General features: G+C 37.0%; 1 protein-coding gene across 4 annotated transcripts in view; it reads right to left on the bottom strand.

The window, feature by feature from the left end:
* DIAPH3 (diaphanous related formin 3) overlaps positions 1-22,158 on the bottom strand; it is a 247,385-nt gene that overhangs the window by 5,790 nt on the left and 219,437 nt on the right. The window lies entirely within an intron of this gene.

The raw sequence follows: 22,158 nt of genomic DNA on the forward strand, positions 1-22,158 counted from the left end.
TTCAGTTGACAGAAAATTGTGCTTAATAGCTTTCCATAATTTAAATGGTGTCCTAGCGTAGGATATGCTTATAATCTATTACAGGCTACATACTTCATATTCAGAAAAAGGAAATGGTGCACTAGCATGTGAACCAAAAAGAGTCAGTAGTACAAGACCTACCTGCTGTGAACTTGTGGAAGCAAAATATGATCAGTTGGAGATTTTTAAATCCTGCATAATACTGTTATATATTACCTTTAATAGAGAACAATAATGATTGCAAGAGACTCACCAAAGTAGAGATATGGATTTTTTTAAAATTACTAAGAAATATTTAAAATAATAAAGCACTTTGAAAAGCTTTATTTCATTGCAGAGTTCCTCAATAAAAGTCTTGATACTAAGGACTTATTTACTTTTTATGTAAATACTTGTACACCAATTGAAAAATAAAGCTGCAAATACAATAAGGAGAACTGCATTAGACAGCATTATATGCTTGTATTACAGTCATACATCTCAATGTGGGGCATGACAAAATCATAACATAAGAAAGAACAATTGCAGTTACAACCTCATTACATCTTTTGCTAAGTTAACAGGGAAAAATGCTCAAAACCCCAGTGGAGTATTTCTGATCTCTGGCTTGTGCTCCACAAGCTAAATCATATTCCTGAAACTATGTCTATGCCAAGATTTTCTAAAGTCCACACATACCAACCTTACCAGTGATGCAAATTATCTGTAGATTGTAAGTCATGACTTGGCCTGTGCTAGAAGATACTCTGAGGGCATGGAAAAAGTAACAGCCCTAACTATGATCCTCATCACTGGCTCCCCAGTGGGGTGCCATAGTTTGTCTCCGGTACACGTCCCTGATGCATGGAACTGAAAGTCAGGGAAAAGCTTCACCACCATGTTGGTGCTGTACTCCCGTGTCTTCTCAGCATAACAGCAGAGGAAAAGAGCATGTATTTTTGACAGCAGTGCAATATGTGGAATCTGGATGCAGCTGCACAGCATTCCCACAAGCAGGAATGCTTACAGCAGTCCAGTCTCTGGAAGTCATGTCCATCTTCCACAAATTACACTGACCACATCATCCTGCATGTCCCAATGCAACCTTACCAAGCATATTTAGCAATGGTCATATACCATAGGCCTTGTGAGGATATGAGTGTATATCCCCTTGCGCTCCACCTAAGTAAACAAAGTCTATGAAAAATTAGTCTGGAGATGTTCCTAAAGGGTTCTCTTGCTGATAACAAAGTATAGATCATCCCTCGTCCTTTGCTGAAGATAGGAGGAAACCAGCAAAACACTTTCTAGAGCTACTTTTTCTGTTGTAAACTGGGCAGTACTGGCTTATCTTTCAGATGGTTGACATTTACTGATTGTGAAAGGCTGAATATGACCACTGCTAGCTGACGTTTTGAGGACCTCTGTTTTTAAGTTCAGGACAAGGTGGAGGTTCTGAATTCCCACTTCAGCTGCATCTAGAAAATCATTAATTCTTGGTTTCCTCTCAAGTATGAAATGAGGGTTTTGTTTCCTACACTGACCCTCAAATCCTATTAGAGTATAAGATACTGGACAGTTGTGAGCTCTGTGTTTTTTCAGGCACCCGTCTTACCTAAACGTCATTTATACAGCCCAAAGTTGGCCTTCTGAAATCCATTCCCAGACCTTGGCATGGGTGTTAGAACGCAACAAGACTTAATTATCTTTCTTAAAAGTCTGCCTTTACCACCAGAAGCAGAATTTAGACATAATGTGAAAGATGGCTATAGCTAGAAGGTCCACGTCTATTACATAACATTGCTTGTTAAAAAATGGGATAGCTCTTTGCTGGATACTATAATGGAAAATACTTTAAATACTTTTTATTGCCACTTTTCATGAGTTTCATATTTTTTCAACAATTTCTGTGACTGACAAGGGTAGGATTGGAGAACATCCCTGAAATGTTAAAAAGGAGTGCTGTGTGTTGTTATAACTTATTTCAGTCACACCCTGCAGCACCAGCCCTAACACCCTAAAGCAAAGCCTTTAAAAATTCTTTTAATCCCCTACCTACCTATATCTTCTCAAAGACTACTTTAAGTTCCTGTTGATCACTCAATTTAATCTTCTTCCTATCTTTTCCAAATGTATTTTGCATTTGCATTGAGTTGGGACTAATCTCTCTGTTTAAACTAATATATTCTCACCTCTAATCTGGCAATGACTTTTGTTACAAGAAATGCAACTTTAAGTTACTGGGATTTAAATGAAAGTCTTAAGTGCCTGTTAAGATGAAAAGAGAACAGAAGTGTGGATCAGACTACTGACAGAAATCACCTGAAGTTTTATCTAAGTGAGAGAAGAAACCTCTGAGGGTGTCTGATGGCCAGTTCAGACAGGAGTTTGGCATCCTCCCTATTTCCTCTGAATTACAGTGAATCTCTGTGTCTCCCCACACATCTTTCCCCAAATGAAGGCACATTTGGGAGTTTCTAGGAAACTGCAAAATGGAAACTTCCAAAATAGAAGCCTACTTTGTGGCATGTGGTTTGAAACATTCCTAAAAAAATAAATGTGTAAGTTTCTTAATTTCTGTCACGATTTGACCCCCAGTTTATATACTCAGCATGACCTCTATGGTATGGAATACCTCTTTGGCTAGTTCAGGTCACCTGTCCTGGGTGTGTCCCCTCCCAATTTCTTGTATCCCTCCAGCCCTCTCGCTGGCAGGGCCCAAGGAACTGAAAAGTCCTTGACTGAGTATAAACATGACCCAGCAACATCCAAACCCATCAGTGTGCTGTCAGCATTGTTCTCACACCAAATCCAAACCACAGCACTGCACCTGCTACTAAGAAGAAAATTAACTCTATCCCTGCTGAAACCAGGACAATTTCAAAATGTATAAATTATTTGGCATAGCATTAGTATTAACAAATAATAATCTTCTTATTTATGTTAGGATGAAGAGGGTGAAAAGATAAATATTGATCTACATGTATACCAGTGGCAGTGGGTCTTCAGGCAGTGTCCAGAAGTGTAATACAGCCTAGATGTTTATGGGATTTCTCCCAAGGTACAAATAGGATAAACATAAACTTTTTTTCTAAGTCAGGAAATGATCAGGCAATTACAATAATGAAACTGGAAGTTAACATATTTAGACTATTTTAAATTTCAGAAATGTGATTACTTTTTTTTCCACTCTGTTCAGAAGTATATTGTAACTTGTCATTCCAAATCCTCTTTAGAGTTAACAGGGTCAAAAATGATGACTGTGTAAGTTAGTGATCTTTGATACGATACATAGACTTCCATAGTCTAAAGCTATCCTCTGTTCAGCCCGCAATAATTTATGTAGATCCCACGCACTAAACTGCCACTGATGCCTTTGAGGACTAGGCACATTTAGTCTCCAAACCTGTCTGCACAGAATCTACCTATAGATAAATACTGCTTTCAGGGTACACTCTGATGAAGAATTTCAGGAATATGCATAAAGATTGCTGCCATCAAAGGAAAGCCACTGGCAGCTGAAATGGGTAATGATAAGTAATTTGCGATAAAAATAACCAAAATGGAAAAGAAACGCACAATTTGTGTCTTCGTTTACCAATTGCTGTGGAAAGAAAACACAGTAGAAATCCTCTTACTTACGGGAAATAACCCCCCCAACAAATCCAAACAATGAAGCAAGTCTTAAAGACTGACCTGATATTTATGAGATTTCACTCACTGCAGTTCTAAATAATGTTGTTTCTGCTAAGTATTTGCTATTTAGCACAAACACTTAAAACCCCTAGTAACTATGTCTAGTAATTGCCTTAAGAGTTTAAAACTAAATTATTTCTTATCCACTATTCTTGATATTAAATGTTTACAAGCTATTCCCTAACTATTCTAATAACTGCTAGAAAACCATACAATTTATATTTCCTATTTTTAGCCCAAACTTCCATTCCCAGGTTTATATCAGCAGTCAGAGTATTGGTAGGTTGCATTGCCTGAAGGTTGAGCACAAATATCTTGTAATGTCAGATCAAACTGATGGGAAAAAATGTCTTTCTCTCATCAGCTATTGCACTTCTCTCCTAAGGAATCAATCTGCTTCTAAGGGAAAGGGGAATCTACAGAGTACTGCAAATGTTTTTGGGAGCAGCATAAAGATGAAAGGCTAGGGCTGAAAGGGAAGTAGGTGGGTGTTAGTTTAAGCAGTCGAGTAGAAACATAATTTTATCACATTCCTGTAACAGGTACCAGACCAATGTCCTGGGGCAGTTCTTGCCCACACAGGTCACAGTCACAGTGGGCTGTCATTCATTATTATCCAAAAGGTTGTAAGAACAGCATACAGCTCTCGGGCTCCTCTCATTTTAAAACAAGTCTCTGGAGGGAGTAGGGTGACAGAGAGCGCTGGATGCTGTCATTGTTGTGACAGGTGAGAGTGAGATTTACTAACCTGGAAAAGTATTTATGAGAACTCCATATCCTAAGTAGATCAAAAAAAGATTTACACAACATTGATGTCAGCTTAAAGATATCAGTGCTTCTTTATAGCATGGGTGCTTCTCAACAGGACAGCAGCAAACCTGGCTGTGAAGTTTAATCTGTGTAAACTAACATACAAGATTGCCTTCATGAATACACTAGAGATGGGATGAAGCTGAATCATCTTCGTTCATGTAACTTTCATTATTCAAGCATTATTATTATGGTCCTTGCTTTCCTCTCACAAAGCTCTACAGAAAAACATCAGAAGGATGCTATCAAGGATGTTGAAACTGTGTAGCAGGAAATAGTACATTTTCAAGAAGATCCTCACACAAAACTAAATATTGGGAAATAAAGGAGGATGAAAAGTGATTCATCTTCTCGTTCTACAAGACTCCATATACATTCCTTTGACAATCCTTCTTTCTCTTCGTATGAAGCTCTAATTAATGCTATATGCTTTCACTAAATTATTTCCTCTCTTCAGGATGAACTGTAATTGGGCCTTCATGTGTGGAAAGAGATGGGATATTAAAAAAAATAAATAATTTCTACTCTGCACATGATCCAGCCATACATGTATATGACACCAACAACTGTACTTTGTAAGTGTCACAAATTGCTTTGAAAAGGGACCAGGATTTGAAGAGAGTCTAAAAGAGGAATTATTTTTTAAAAATGTTTTTTACTAAGTCTTCCAAATACCACTGAATTATCATATGAGACAAATTTGAGACACATTGTCATGAGTAATTAAATCCAGTCATTGTGAATTCAAAATGCTGCGTTTAACATCATTAATGGCATGCATTTTTCACATGATGAACATATTTATGGCTCTATAGTCCAACAGTTTGACTCTTAGCAGCCACTTTGGTATGTAAAAACCATCAGAAGCCAACTGTACCATTTCCAGTTTCCTCTTTTCCTAATCAATTGCATGCAATTACCGTTTAGCAGTAACCAGCTAACAGAAGTTAATCTTGCTATCTAAGAGAGGATTTTTTTAATTTCAAGAAATCTAAGTCACAAGACATCTTTGTGCTTACAGAAGAAACATTGCTCTCACAAAGGAACTTAGAAAGAAAATTTTACTCTTAGAAAAACTAAGAGACTGAAAAATGGAACCCTCTCACTAAGAAATCAAGGCAGAAGGCAGTAAGACCTCCTGAGCCACTGAGACAAGGGATTCTTACGCATAGACTTGTTTTTCCTTTGTCTGTTCTGACTTACGAAGCAGCCTTGCAAATGTGTTTAGCTCAAAAGGTGATATTAAAAATAAATTGTTAGAGATCATCATGGTATTTTAATTATGCAAAAGAAGCTGACCCAAATTCAATCAGAAACAACAGCCACCAACCAACCAGGAAAAATTTTCTCTATTTTTTTTTGACAGAGATGGTTAAGAAAACATTTATGGTAATGCCAGATCATCTGCTGATTACAGTCAGAGCTGCAGGATGCCAACATTAAATCACTGAACCATCTTGACAGCTTCTGGGTACTCAAGTTTCATTCTAACAATAATTTGCTGTGAAATTTAGCCAAATCTGAAAATTAGCCAGAAAATGTTTACAAAGAATATAGGTAAGAAAAACATATCTAAAATAGATGTTCAGCACTCAGCCATTTCAGAGCTGTATGTAAATTGGTATGTCTCTAAAAAAGACTAAGCACTTTAAGAATAGAATATAATTTTATCATCCATTTCCTATTGATTGTGACCTATCACTTTTTTTTTTGTTTAGTATTGTTAGTATGCTTGTTTGTTTAATATAAACACAGATTAGCCATTTGAAGAAGGCCTGCAACATTTAAAATCAGTTTTTATTTCCTGACACCTGAGGATTCTACATAGAACAATATACTTTATTTTAAAGCTTTAATTGATGCATCTATGTGCTGCAGAGGGTGATTACTTGAATAATAAGTATAAGAGACGTGTGATATGGTTGCTAAGCAAATGTGAGTAAGAGAAAAAGCCCCAAGAAACGATGTAACAATGAATCAATGTGTGATGACAGGATAATTATTCTATGAACTGTCATGTTGAAGGACTCACAGAACATTGACCTGCACACGATCACACATCAGAAGTTTGCCTGAGGGGTAATTAAAATAATAATACACAAATCCAGTCAGTCACAAAGAGACAAATATATGCTTAACTTACTTCTTTACAGCATGCATGGTCAAATGCATTCTCATGTTAAATGTAAATGCTTGAACAGCACAAGAATTCAGAGAACAACAGATAACAGCAAAGATGACTGAAGTTTATCTGGATTAGCAATAACGTTTTTCTTTCTTCAGTTACTCTGGGCATTCACTGAAATATTATTCATACTATGACACATTAAAGCATAAAACCTGTGAACTGACTTTCTGAAGGAAGCTGGAAAACGTAATCCCTTCAAAATATCTTTAAGGTTGTAGTGTAATACAATAAAAAAGAATTATTGTTGTGGTGGGTTGACCCTGGCAAACAGCCAAACATTCATCCAGCCTCTTGCTCACTCCCCTTTTCCATGGGGTGAGGAGAAAATAGAAGGAAGGTAAGAAGACTTGTGGATAGAGATAAAGACAGTTTAATACAAATAGCAGAAGCTGTGCATGCTAGGAAAGCAAACTGAGGAGTTCATTCACTGTTTTCCATTGGCAGGCAGATGTCCAGCCACCTCCTGGAACGTAGGGCCTCAGTTACTTCGGAAGACAAATGCCATAACCACAAACGTTCCCCTTTCGTCTTCTTTTCCCTGACTTTTCATTGTTCAGCATGACATCATAAGGTACGGAGTATCAGTTTGGGTCAGCTGTGCCGGTTATGTCCCCTCCCAACCTCTTGCTCTGTGTGTTTTCGGGACAGAGGGAGAAAAAGCCTGGATGCTGTGCAAGCACTGCTCAGCAATAGCCAAAACACTGGTGTGGTATCACCACTGGTTTAGTCACTACTACAAAGCACAACAGTGTCCCAGCTGCCATGGAGAAAGCTAACTCCACCCCAGGCACACCCAGTAAAACTGTAGATGGTGACACAACTCAGCTGCCATTGTACACATCTAAATTTGACGAAAGCTGTTCACATGACAGACTTAAGACTTTCAAGGCAGACTTCAACACAATTCCATGCTTTTTTCTTTACGCTTTTGTTCATCTTTTTACTGTACCAATTCATATTAGCATATACCTCTCTACAAGCCTAGACCTTAGCTCCAAGCACATACTCTATGATCACATCCAAGCAATGTATTCTGCATTTCCTTCTCACATGTAAATGTGCAGTCACACTTGAACTGCCTTTAAACCAGCCGTCACCAAATCTTGCTCATGGCAGAAACATTCTTTGCGCTCTGTACTTTTCAACCTGCTTTTTGAGTGAGCTTTGCCAATTGTGTGGAATCACTGATTACAGATGACTATTCTGTGTAGACAAAAAAACCCATAAACCAATCTATTTCCAGAACCAGTTAGTCTGTGATGGAAACCACTTGATTGCTCAGAAGTAAAAATTCAGAAATCTCCTCACTTGTTTTTCTTCCCCGTTATCCCCTATGTAAGTGAAGATACTGGAAGGCAGCCAATTAGGAGAAGATCTGTGGCTACCCTTCAAAAATTTAAGACCACTGAGAATACCTGAAAAGATTTTTTGGAATACAAGGTAAGCATACACTTTAGATGTACACAAATTCATACAGACAAGGATGTCCATAGGTTACTCCCATGTCATATATAGGCACGATCATTGCACAATTCTAAAAGAAACATACTCTTTTTCTCCCACCATGTTCTAAAGGGATGCTAAAAACACCTTTTAGGAAACATAACACAATAATTCTTTCTAGAATGAATATGTTCTGTAAACACATTGCTAGCTGATCAATCAAGTTACTCACTCACACTAAATATGCTAGTTATATTCTCAAGTCTTTATAGCATCTTCATTAGTGCTCGTTTCAAAAGAGTAATGCTCTACCCAAACAGCTTTAAATACTAAGAAGGAAAACAAATGCTATCGAAAAATCTCCCAATGTTCAGCAGCTCAGAGTGTTCTAAGCAGAATTTATTAAAATGCAAATCTCAAGCATGTTAGTATTCATTTCAAAGTAACATCCTATAGAAGAAATATAATTTTCATTTTGGGGGGTAATAAGATAATATCACTTACAAATCTAGATTCTCAACATTAGCTAGCAATGTTAAGAATGACAATTCAGCAGACTCCAAAGACATTTGTAAAAATCTTGGAGCAAAACTAGTAGGCCAGCTTTTTATACATTTTTACTCCACAAACATATAAACTGAGAAAAACAATAGGGGAGTGGGGAAGAAAGAATATACTCTAAGAATCCAGTTATTGCAATCAAGAATTTATTTGAAATCTTGCTTTTTCTAAGCTTACTAACCACACATCTTTTTCTGTAAGTTAAGCTTAAAATCAGGACAGTTTCAATAAGCTGAAGTATGTATAAATTTAATGCTTTTGTTATCTAAGAGTATACAGCTTAAACCAAAAGTTTGATTACAGTTGTGTAGGTACGTATCCCTTTACTTTAAATTAACAAACTTTTTTTTTTTTTTTTTTTGTGTGTGTGTGTGTGTGTGGTAATGAATATTCTAAAATATTCTCAGTTAAATTTCAAAACAGAAACCAGAAATCCAACTGGCCTTATTATAACTACAACTGTGAATAACATATAATTTGAGGACTATGGGTACCTACGTATTGCAGCTACAGAAACAAAACCAGCTCTTTTCTTCAGTGTTGTATAAAATCATCTGAAACCGGAGCATGCTTAGTCTTGTGTGTCCTTGTGTCTGACCAAAGGCTGTTGATCCTGATGTGAGATTCACTGGACTGAATGAATTTGTGCTGGTTGCCTTAGGCTTGCTTCACAGTCAGTGAGGAGAAACAAGCACTTCTAAACTGCACTTCATTTCACCCTAGTGTAGATACTTTAAACACGTAAAGAGAGCTTATGGTAACTAGCTGAGATGTGAATGCCTGCACTCCAGACATCTAAAGGTAACTTCTGTATCTGGAAGCTTCCAACTTTTGACTGCAGCAAAGTCTGAACACAAGGTGGACTTCCTAGTCTTAACAGTGACAGCAGATTGTAGAGATCATACATTCTCTATGAGCAAGGGGACTGGGTGCAGATTAGGTGACTTTAAGGCCTGATAGGACATTAAGGGTATCAGCCTTACAATTTATTTAACACAAACTATAAAATTTCACAAAGCTTCTTCTGGCTGCATAAAGAATTGAAATAAATTATATTCTGGCTGCTACAGAGAACAGTTTGGATATAAACAGGGGAATTCTGTTTTGTATATAACATACAGACAAGAACTGTAGATGTGAAAGTTGCCATTGTTAATTATGCTGCTCAGCCATTAATTAGCTATCACAACTTTTTCCTTTTAAAAAATCCTCCATGTTCACAAACTTTTTTCTTGAGCAGACCTAGATCTTATGGTTGCTTAGGCTCATATCTCTTACAGATTGGTGACAGCCATACTTCTGTGCAGCTCTGCAAGTTTCTGACCAGCTTGGAACATATTTAAATTCAGCCTATAAAACAAATTATTCCTACTTCTGTACTGGTATATGTAATCCTAACCCTCACATGAAAATCACCACAGCTTTATGCTGGAGTTGGCTTCGATTTAGTCCTGGTCATGCAAAACTCCAATAGTGTACATTCAAACTTAAGAATCTCACATCCACCAAGGACTAAGTGTTCAAGTTCAGTCTTTAGGGATGAAGATATAAATGTGATGCTTTGTATGGCAAGGCAGCTCTATGTTTTTTAGATATTACTGAGTCCTGTGTGTTTGATTTTTTGTTAAGATAGCTAGTTGAGTAGATGAAAGAATTAAAGGAAAACTGATTTGAGTCCCGTGAAAATATTTTATGAACTCTCTCAAAAAAAGTAATAATCCCGTAACAGTGCTTATGTACAATATGCAGCAAGTTAAAAAAAAAGGATAGAAATAGTATGCAGTGATAAAAGCTGTAACAGCACCTGTTATTCAACACTACTTTAATTCATATAGTCTCATTGCCATTCAAAATAAGCAGTAAACAAAGTATTTTCACTGGATCTTAATAATCATATTTTATGCATATATGAAAGATTATTGGTCTCTTACTTGTAAACATACTAAATATGAAGCTAAATTTGAATTATTCCATAAAACATAAAGCTAAAGAATTAGTAAAGAAAAGCATTAAGGTTTCAACATGGGAAATGCAAGAATAATAATTAAAAAACTAACACAGAAAGGTATTTTTGGTGTGAAACAAACACATGCAATTACCTAGGACTCAATCTTTTGAAAAGACTGTTCTGATTAGTCTTTTCATTATATTTACTAGACTTTAACATCTTTCATTCAGAAACAAATCCAAATGATCTATGCCCTTCAGAATTAAAAATAGAATGCCATTTCTCTCATCAGATTATGCCCAGCTCCATATTCTTTCATGCATGTAGAAATGATGGTGATACATTTCAGCTGGATCTTTGTGTATTTAAAACTTAGGAGACACTTTTTTTTTTTTATAGGCAAGTACATAAAGTATTTGTAGGTGGCTGAGGTTGTTTTGTACTGTACTAACTACACAAACTACATATTTTTTGAGTGTAACACAAAGTGTGGGATGTTGTCTACAGATCCTATGCACCCACCAGTACTGTATTTCACTAAAATAAAATTGTCGTAGACTACGGTAGCCCTGGTGCAGAATCATTATGCCTGACTCTGCAGGACAATAATGACGCAGAGATTGCACTGTCAAGGGACAAGTCAAGGGAAAAAGACAATCTTCAATGCACAATTAAAAGCACATACTTTAGATATCTATTGCCTTCTTTCGATTAGAGAGAGTCTAGCTTAGATTAGTTTTATTTATAGCGAGGGCAAGCAAATCAGGTGCCATGTAATTAATCAGAATATATATACATCAGACTGTGAACTATCTGCCTGAGAACTGCCAGCTTTGAATGGCATTGATATTCTTTAAAAAATGTTTTTTTTTCAAACAGAAGTGGTGTAAGTTGGATAGAGAAGTGGGCTGAAGTAGCTAAAAGGAGTATCTGACAGACAGACACCATGGAGAGTAGCATTGTGGATGATAGCTGATTGGCTGCAGAGGATGTGCTGACACAACTTCCCTGCCACAAACACTGGTAAATCTTGGAGTGGGAAGACTGGACTGGACTGCCATGGGAAGACATTTCTCCTATTTAGAGAACAGTAATTCTTGACTGCTTTAAGGGCAACGTGAATGTTATTAGGAGACTGTGCTTCTTGTGTTAGTTCAGTAAGAACAGACCAGTTTCAACTGCCATTCTTTTTTGTGAAGATTTCATTCTAAATCAGGCCATAATGAGAGGATGGCTTGCCTATTAACCCTGGAGCCTTCACCAAGTTCTAGTTTCAACCAACTGTTTTCATTTGTAGTTTCACTTGGTTTTAAATGGTGTTTAAGGCTTCTTTAAAATTACAGATTAGTAAGATACGTAATGATAATAAAATTGCTGTGAGATACAGTTAATTACATATATTTATATAAACCAATGACTATATATGAATCTGCATTAAATGATAAAGCAACTTGAAAATACTTTGTGCAGACTTACTTGACTTGGAGATATTTAACCCACTACATAGAAGCATTTAACACTAAGAAGTAACATTACAATAGACTGCTGGGTCCAGTTTCAGAAAGCACACAATCACATGCATTTTCTAGGTTTGAAAAAACATTGTAGATAAAATAGAAATGAAGAAATGACATGACTATAAAAAAAATCTGTTTGATATTGTATATTTTTTCACTGATGTTTCATATTGCTTCTCTAAGTCTAACTAAATGTCCTTTATTATTATCAAAGCATGAGATTTTTAGGTTTTTTGTGTTGGTTTTTTTTTTTGCTTGAAATAATCTAAATCTAGATATAGCATCAGTTAAGTATCTTACCCTCAAAAATACATTAATTATATCTTCTTGCAATATTTACTCATATATATATATATATATAAGCTATTACAGGGTAAAGCAGAATGTTCATTAATGTGAAATCACCATTCCTGTAACTGTTTTTGTTTAAATGTAAGTATTTGAAGTTTAGAAGCTACAATTTTACATAGGTTATCAAAGACAATATATGAAACCTGTGGAGAAAATCATTAGCTTTCTAAGACAAACTCTAAAGTCTTTATTAAAAAAAGTCTTAATGTAAAATGTTTCATTGAATAATTACCATATTTTAAAAAATAACAATGAAATAGAACAGCTGATTGAAGATAAATATTGTCATGTTTAATCTTCACAATATAAAGGAAATCATACCTTTATCCTTATAACTACTTTACTGATAGGTTTTACTCCCATGAATAAGAAACATTACATTTATCCACATTTGAAAACTTGTTCTTCAGTGTTTAATACCCTGTTTGATAATTTGGAAATCAAATATACAGCATTGTTCTTTTTACTACAGAGAAACAGTTGTTTATAGTAGGTGTACAGTATATAGGTTTATATAAATATCTTACTGTTGCAAGTAAGACTGTGGTAGCTGTATCACAATTCACTGGTGGCCAGAGTTTTCTAACAAAAGCAATTCAGTAGTAGGAGAGAAATTGTCCTTATTTAAGACTACAAGGAATACTCTAATAGACAGAAGCAATTAAAAAGATATGCACTAGTACACCTTTTAGAAACAGGCACTGGGAAATGTCTAGTGTCCAGTGTTAAAGACATTAGACATCTTCTTGTGGAAAATAACCCTCTGGAGAAATGAAAAAAATGCAAAACACACCCTACTCTGGATGATACTGTATATGAGGAATCTTCAGTTCTTTGAAGATCAACTTTCCTCACTGACCATAAATCAGTTTATTGTGATTATCACCGTGCAACCTGATGACTTCCTATTCAGAAAAAAACGCAGTATTCTTTTCATTCTTCCTCCATTTATTGCTTTTAATCAGTAGTAGGAAAAGATAATTTTCCAAAGTAAACAAAACCATGCATAACTGCTTGCTTTCTTTTCCCCAAAACAACAGTAATGTTGTTTAAATAACTGTTCATTTAAAAATACCTGATTTTTTATATATATATATATGTTTCAGCCAATTTCAGTTAAAAGAAATACAAGACACTTATTAATGGTGCATTACTATAGTATAGAATTAGGGGCAGTTTAAAAATGTGTCGCTTGATGCAGTTACTGTTTGAAAACAGGAGGAATAATTTCTTGTAGAGTTACAGGTTTCCTTATGTCACAGCTATTCTTCCTTTACAAAAGCTGTTACTTTGATGGGGAGGACAAATGCCTGCCATATATTACTATGCAGTCCATTACAATGGGTTCATTCATATTTATAATACAATCTGTGATGTTGATGTAATCACTTTAGACTTCACTGTTATTTCAAACAAATCCATAACTGAGAAAAAGGCGGGCTGTTGACAGGAGTTAATGTGGGTTTTACTCTGTTTACAATTGCTTTCTAATCTACTAAATGGCTGTGAAAATTGATGCACTGTTAGAAGTGCTTTTATACACTACTACAGATAAAGGGCTGTTATACTGCAGTAATCTCTGTAATGCTAAATTGAATTTTCTACGGTGTTTTTTTTGTTTTTCTAATATGAATGTGACAAGGAAGGCTACTCAATTTATGGTAAGCTTAATTCCATCAATGCAAAGCATTTTTTCCAACTTTATTACTTGAGATGCTTATTATTACTAGGGGGGGAGAAAGTTATGAGATAAAACTTGTAAATACCACAATATGTACTTTAGGGAACATCTCTTGTGGCCAAAGCATGGGCCAGAACCACTCAATTTTGCGATCAAATTTCTGATCTTTTGAAGCTATACAAGTGAATCCTCAACAGGTAAAACACAGTAGTACAATTTGCAGAACTGCTCATCTTGCTGTGATGGTAAACAGATTCTGCTTAATCATCACAGAATAAAATTTAGGATTAGAGGATTTGCCAATAAATAACTTTCCAGTGAGATTTTGGAGAGACATGTGAAGATAGTGTCTTAGTTACACGACCAATGAAATCACAATCAAGTTCAAAGAATACATACTTTAGTTTACCACCTTAAAAAGGAAGTAAATTGGAACAAAATAAATAAACGTTTTAAGCTTCAGGTTCCCCCAATAAAAAGGGTACAAAGAAATATCAAGGCTGCTGCTGATACGAAACAGAAGTACAGAAGACTTTGGTAGTGTAGAAGAGGTGCCCTAAAAAAATTCCTGACACGCTTCTCTGAAATGTCTGGTGTCTCATTAAAACCTGAACCTGAGGAATGCAAGACAAGATGTCTCTCTATGTTAATCAAGAAGCTGCTGATTTTCTATGTGAATATGAAAATATTACTAAAAATTAATGAACAGAACTTTTTACATACTTTCCGATGGAAAGAAATCCTTTACATTTGAGACATTTACATGTCTAGTAACTTTAAAATTTGCTTATGTATTTTAATTCTACAAGATTTAGTAATTAAGAGGCATAGTTGTCTTAGGTAATAGAATAATTAATGTAGGAGACCTCTCTCAAGGTCATCTGGTTCAAACTCAGCTTCAAAGTGAGATATAGTTGTTAAGTTGGATCATAAAATTTTTCGAAAAATATGCTGTTAGATATAAAGAGTCAAACTTCAAAATTCAGCCTTGGTGGCATTTAATCACATCAGCTGAATTCAGCAGTCAAACAACACAAAAAATGTTTGTGCAGGACAGTATGATTAGTCTGTATAGAGTAGTAAGTAAAATTCACTTTAAACAGTCTACCAACTAAGGGACACAAATGTGTCGTACCCAGGCTTCATGAACAATCAAGCTCACAGAGCATTTTATTTCTCTTGTGTTTTTTTTTTCCTATATGACTTGTTTCTTTTCTTGAATACTCACTTTTTCTCCTCTCCATTTTCAAAAGAAGAAAAGGCTTAAGAGCTAATTTCTGTAAATCATACTGACTCAGATGAAGAAGAACTGTTAAAGTTAAGTGCTACTGAATAAGTCTTATGGTTTCTGCAACACAAAGAATAAATGAAAGCCTGGTATGTAAAGAAGATTTTAAAAGATGACAGAATCATAAGAAGGTACTTCTGGAGTTGCTTTAAAACATAATGGGAATGGTCATCACCTATTAGCTACCACTGATTATTTAAAAGTACTGTGTTGATTGCAATTGAAAATAAAATTTATTTCCCTATGACATTAAATAAAATATTACAGAAAAGTGTTCTACAGAAAAGAGATTATTTTCCTCAAGCAGGGTTAAGAAAAAGGAAAATCTGCTAAACATGTCATTCTCCATTATTATTTTCTTGTATTAGATCAGCTAATACAATCTCTTAGGAACAAAAATGTTTCTTCAGCTAATTAGTTGGCATCTTCTAAATGCTGTTAAGTATCATTTCATCCCAACTTGTAGTTGTTTCTGAAACACAACCAGGGAAGCCATCTAGTTTAGCAGCCCTGCTTACTTTAAATACTGTCATTCTTCACAGCGATACCAGAGAAACTTTACGTTCAAGTCTACCATTTCAATAGAGGTTTTGCTCTGCCACACTGCATTACACAGTGTTGCCTTCAAATTTTTGAACATCTAAAACATTTCTTTAAAACTATATTAGAACAAAAAAGAACTAATTTTAAAAGGTAATTTTATAATTTGTGAAAATTGCAGAAAATCATATTATTTGGGACAATAAGTCAGATTAAACTTAGCCTTCCTTAGCCTAGAGAGAGTGGAATCTCCTTCATTTAGTCACTAAGTTGAGAAAGTTGGTGTAGGAAGTGTCCCCTTTGGTGTATTATATTTACCATGTAGCACTTCAAAACATAGCTGAATGAGCTATTCCTACATTTGACTGAAAGACTACATGATGTGCAACTCAGCCCAAGCTAATGCGCATACTGCATCCTTCAGGTATTCCAAGAATTGTGGGGTTTTTTTCTCACTACAATAAACACTGAAATCAGATTTCTCACTTAGAATTGGTCTGCTAATAAAAACATTTGAAAACTCAACAGTTACAATTACAGACACGCTAAGATCTAACCTAGTAGATCACAGGTTTTCAATAAGGACAGTGACCATGAAAGCCCCCATTACAAACATATGCTAACATTTTGGAAGGCTGACTTATGGCAGAAAAGCAGAAATTAAATAATAAGAACATCTTGTATAGCCTAAGGGAAAAGAGATGATGGAGAATGAACAACTACAGGACTGTAAAGATGACAGGCATTTTGGATAGCAGGCATAATGTAAGTGGTAACAAATGAAGTTACTACTAGTATGAAAAACTATATAGCATGTCAGGATTTGCTGGTCATTGAAGGCGTCACAACTTGCAGCATGATTCTGGAAGACTGAATGTCCTGGTTTGAGCTGGGATAGAGCTAGTTTTCTTCTTAGTAGCTAGTACAGTACTGTGTTTTGGATTTGGTGTGAGAACAATGCTGCTAGCATACTGATGGTTTTGGTTGTCGCTGGGTGATGCTTATACTAAGTCAAGGACTTTTCAGTTCTTGGGCCCTGCCAGCGAGAGGGCTGGAGGGGCACGGGAAATTGGGAGGGGACACAGCCAGGACTGGTGACCTGAACTAGCCAGAGAGCTATTCCATACCATATGGTGTTGTGCTGGGTATATAAACTGGGGGAAGAAGAAGGAAGGGGGGGACATCTGGCATTACAGCATTTGTCTTCCCAAGTAACCGTTAAGTGTGCTGGAGCCCGGCTTTCCTGGGGATGGCCGAACACCTGCCTGCCCATGGGAAGCAGTGAATGAATTCCTTGTTTTGCCTTGCCTGCATGCACAGCTTTTGCTTTACCTGTTAAATTGTTCTTATCTGAACCCTCAAGTTTTACATTCCTTTCCAATTCTTCTCCCCATCCCTCTGGGTGAGGGGGGGAGTGAGCAAGTGGCTGCGTGGGGCTGGGTTGCTGGCTGGGGTTAAACCACAACTGTGGATTTCTGATTTAAGCACAAAAGTGAATATGACTTACTAAAAAGTTGCTTCTGTGAAAGCATAAGCATCTCTGCTCTAGCAGGCTGATGTGCATGTAACAGACCATACATATTTCTGTAGAACTAGACTTACAGAAGCTCTACCTTACCATGCACTGGGAAGAAATTCCTTGCTAGCAACCTGTCTTAAGCTGCAATAAACCTGGCTGACTTGCAATCTGTCGAAATTATAATGACCTACTTTGAACAATGCATGTAATACAAATTATTTACTCATCTGAGGCAGAATTTGAACATATTTACCAAAAATAGCCATGGACAATTAGCAATAAATTTGACAGAGTATTTCATAAATACACCTACTTGTGTATCACAGAAATAGAACAAGATCGTAAATGAACTGTAGTTACCAAGAAGTTTTGAATTTTCAGTTAATTGGACAACAAGAAAAGGGCCTTTTCTTGAACAGCAGTCTCATATAACTGTAAGATCCTGCTTTGTCTAGAAAAAGAGGTGGAAATACAGCAGTCAGGTCATTTTATCCTTCTTTTATTCCCCTCTCCTGTATAAGCAAACTATAGTTTTGCTGTCTATCCATACTGGAATCAATCTGAAATATGAGATTTTTCTTTAGACATCCATACAAATGCACCATGATTAAGAAACAAGTTTGTCCTTCAAATGGCATGAAGATCGCTTCATGTGTGTTGATGTAATCATTCACTACAAATAAGTTCCCAAAGTACTCTGTAATAGGCAGTAGATATGAAGATTTACTTTCAAAGAAACAAACACTTACATTTCATCAGTCCCCTAGATATGTTACAGTTAAGAATCACCTGCAGCATTTGAAATTGGAAATGGATGTAGACAATTATCTCCCATCCCTCTTAAGAGTCTGTACAGGTGCATTCACTGAGGAAAGGCTTGCTAATTAAGGACTCGAAATGATACAGAATAATTGGGAGTTAAACAATTTTAGGTGTAAATACCTCAAAGCAGGGGTCCTCAAACTACGGCCCGCAGGCTGGATACAGCCCCCCAGGGTCCTCAATCCGGCCCTCGGTATTTACAGACCCCCCCCCGCCGGGGGTTGGGAGGGAAACCAAGCAGCACAGATGACTGCCTGCCACTTCATCCGCGTGCCGGCCTCCTGGTTAAAAAGTTTGAGGACCCCTGCCTTAAAGGAATTGTAAAATAAAGCTACACTGAGAAGGCATCTTCCGAATCCTAAACTTGGGAAAGCACCTGTAGATAGCACATAGACTTCATACCACTAAGCAGAGGAATTATATTCTTATATAGTGATGTTCCCATATTGGGGTGGGGGGTTGACCCTGGCTGGATGACAGGTGCCCACCAAAGCCACTCTACGACTCCCCTCCTCAGCTGGGCAGGGGAGAGAAAATATATCGAAAGGCTCATGGGTCAAGATAAGGGCAGGGAGACATCGCTCAGCAGTGACTGTCATGGGCAGGGCAGGCTCGGCTTGGGGAAATTAATTTATTACCAATCCAACGAGAGCAGGAAAATGAGAAATAAAACCAAATCTTAAAAACAACTTCCTCCACAACTCTTCCCTTGCTCCCGGGCTCAACTTCACTCCTGATCTCTCTCCCCGCTCCCCACGAGCAGCGCAGGGGCCGGGGAATGGGGCTGCTCAGGGGCGGCTCCTCACAGCCCTCCCCTGCCCCAGCCGGGTCCCCCCACGGGTGCCGTCCTTCAGGCACAGCCGGCTCCAGCCCGGGTCCCCCCGGGGTCCCCAGCCCCGCCAGCAAACCTGCCCCAGCCCGGGCTCCTCTCCCCGCGGGGCCACAGGCCCTGCCAGGAGCTGCTCCGGCGTGGGCTGCCCACGGGTCACAGCCTCCCTCGGGCACCCACCTGCTCCGGCGTGGGGCCTCCAGGGGCTGCCGGTGGGGATCTGCTCCTCCGTGGGCCTCCCCGGGCTGAGGGGGACAGCCTGCCTCAGCGTGGGCTTCACCGCGGGCTCCGGGCCTGGAGCCCCCTGCCCCTCCTGCGCTGCCTTGGTGGCTGCGGGGATGGGCCTCTCACATATTATCACTCCTGTCCAGGCACTACCACCATTGCTGGTGGCCTTGGCCTTGGTGAGCAGTGGGTTGGTCCATCTTGGAGTTAGCTGGCACTGGCTCTGTTGGACATGGGGAAGCTTCTCGCAGCTTCTCACAGAAGCCTCCCCTGTAGCCCCCCCGCTACGAAAACCTTGCCCTGCAAATCCAATATATCACACAGCAAACATCATCCCATAGATGAGAAATCTCAGTATAGGTTCCATAAAGCTTTTCTTTAAGACTTTTAACACCGACTTTGGTCCATCTATACAAGTGGTGTTACAATATGAGGAGATATTTTTTGCAAGGTCTGATCAGATTTTAGAGAATGACATTAACATTGGGGTGGTAACAGCCCAACTCCGAGGCTAAACCTTTGCTCTGCTGTATGAACAACTGCTGCTTGAAATTGCAGCCACCAGCCAAAATTCTACCATCTTTCCCTATCCCAGCACACGTAATTCGCTACAGCAGCTCAAATCTCTTCATTCTTTTAATGCATTATTTTTACTTGGCTGCATGTTTCCTGTATTTTTATTTTAACATGAAAGTGTTTGTAAAAACATAAAACACATTACTAGCAAAGTGATTACCTCATGCAACCTATCAGACTGGAACCTAATCAGAATTTTGCTGCAATCCAGTGTAAGTGGAAATGTCCTGTAAGTACCTGGTTTTCATACCACTCAAGTTGCCTTTGATATGTTCTGTAGCCAAACCCTGCAACTGTTACCTTACTAGTTTTTGTGAAAATATGAGCTTTGGTAGCACAGCTTTAATAGCTAAATCTGTTTCAGCTTTTAATAAGTTACATTTCTTGAAATGCGATTCAATGAAAACATACAGGAAATGATGATGTATGGCAAATACAAATAAAATCACATTAATATTTCAGTATCTAATATTTTTAATGTTTAGAATTAATGACATTTACAGTTTGCACTGGGTAAAATAACTTTGTGCAAAATGCTGATGGAAAAAAGAAATAAAACAAGTTGCTTTGAAAGTACTTGTATTTCTCTGAATTCCTTCTTTAGGAGGAAGGGGGCTTTGGAAAAGAATATTTTATACCAGTGAACTCAGTTTCTTAAAGTATTATTTTTCATATTGGTTTCACTATTTCCACCGTGAAATAACAGATGAAGCCTGTCTTCAAAATTCTAAAGCTTATCATTTAGTTTCTGTGACACTCACCTCCTTTTCCTATATATCTTGCTTGTACAAAAGAGAAAAAGAAATTAAATACAGCTTTCATAATTTCTATTTCTTGTGATCGTGTCTTAAAGATATGGAAACGGAAAGAAGAAAAATCAATCACAAATTTCATCTCTAGGTTTTTTTTAGATATATGTTAGTAAATATTACAGAAGCTGTAGCTTAGAAGCATATAATTTAAGTCCAGATTGCCTGATTTACATTACTGACTCCCTGATCTAGTTTAGTTGAACAGTGAATTTAAATAGAGGTGCTTGAGGTCAGGAGGGACTTACATATGTGCTTATATGCTGTGCTGAATCAACATCTCAATGCAACAAATCACAAGTACAGTATGTTTAACAAGCGTAACATGGCAAGCATATTTATCTATCCATAACAAAGCTAAAAATGACATCTCCTTTATGCATTTTTGTGAGTTAGCGGAAATCAGCAGGCAACTATAACCTTCCTTACTTCCTACTTTTCCTTAGAAAGAATTATTTAGCATAGTAGACCAAACCCAGAGTATATATTTTGAAGTTAACAGGAAAAGGTCCAAACTGGCATGCTTTAGCTGTTCATTAACTGTTTTTCTCCTAATGAATTGCCCTGTTGCCTGGCATCACTCTGATTGCAATATAACAGCTTTTATTAGTCATTATAAATACAGCTTTGTGCCATGTTATTTACATTCTTATTGCAAATAGCTAGAATTTCACGTTATAATAATTCAGGGTATTTCTGTGCTTGCTGAAAAATAATCTGGTAATGCCTAATACATGATTTTACCTTAACCCTTAAACCCAAATCTTTAAGTTTTTGGGTTTGTGGCTTTTTTGATACAACTTTGCCACAAGCATAATTCCACCATGGCCAAAATTCTTGCCAATAACAAGGCTAAGGGAAACAGGATTTTACTGTAATTAGACTTTGCAAAGTGAGCTTCTCTTCTGGTGAAACTGTCACAAGGGGAAACTGATATTCAAAGCTTAAAAAATGATTATTGCTTGTAAATGAACTAGCACTGTGAATATGCATAAAAATGAGCTTAGGAAAATATGAAACAAAAATATGAACAATACTAAATACTAATCAGTAACAGGATCATTTTCATAATATGCAACTATTTTCTAGTTATATTCAGTAACATTTCATTAAAAGCCTTCATTTTCTATTTAACTCTTTAGCAAGTCAAAAAAGAGGATAACTGTTACCTAAAATACTGTTTGATGGTAGCAATTACTTGTAAAATACTTTTTGACTACATTATTTTATCCAGATCAATCTAAAGACAATGAATTTCAGACATAACTGACCTGCTCTGAATTCTATTGAGTGATTTAGGTACAAAAGTCAGCGTGTTTATCATCCAAAAGTGAAAAATTTCACATTTTTTTTTC

Source organism: Falco naumanni, chromosome 2 (assembly GCF_017639655.2).
Source record: "Falco naumanni isolate bFalNau1 chromosome 2, bFalNau1.pat, whole genome shotgun sequence".
Classification (NCBI taxonomy): Eukaryota; Metazoa; Chordata; class Aves; order Falconiformes; family Falconidae; genus Falco; species Falco naumanni.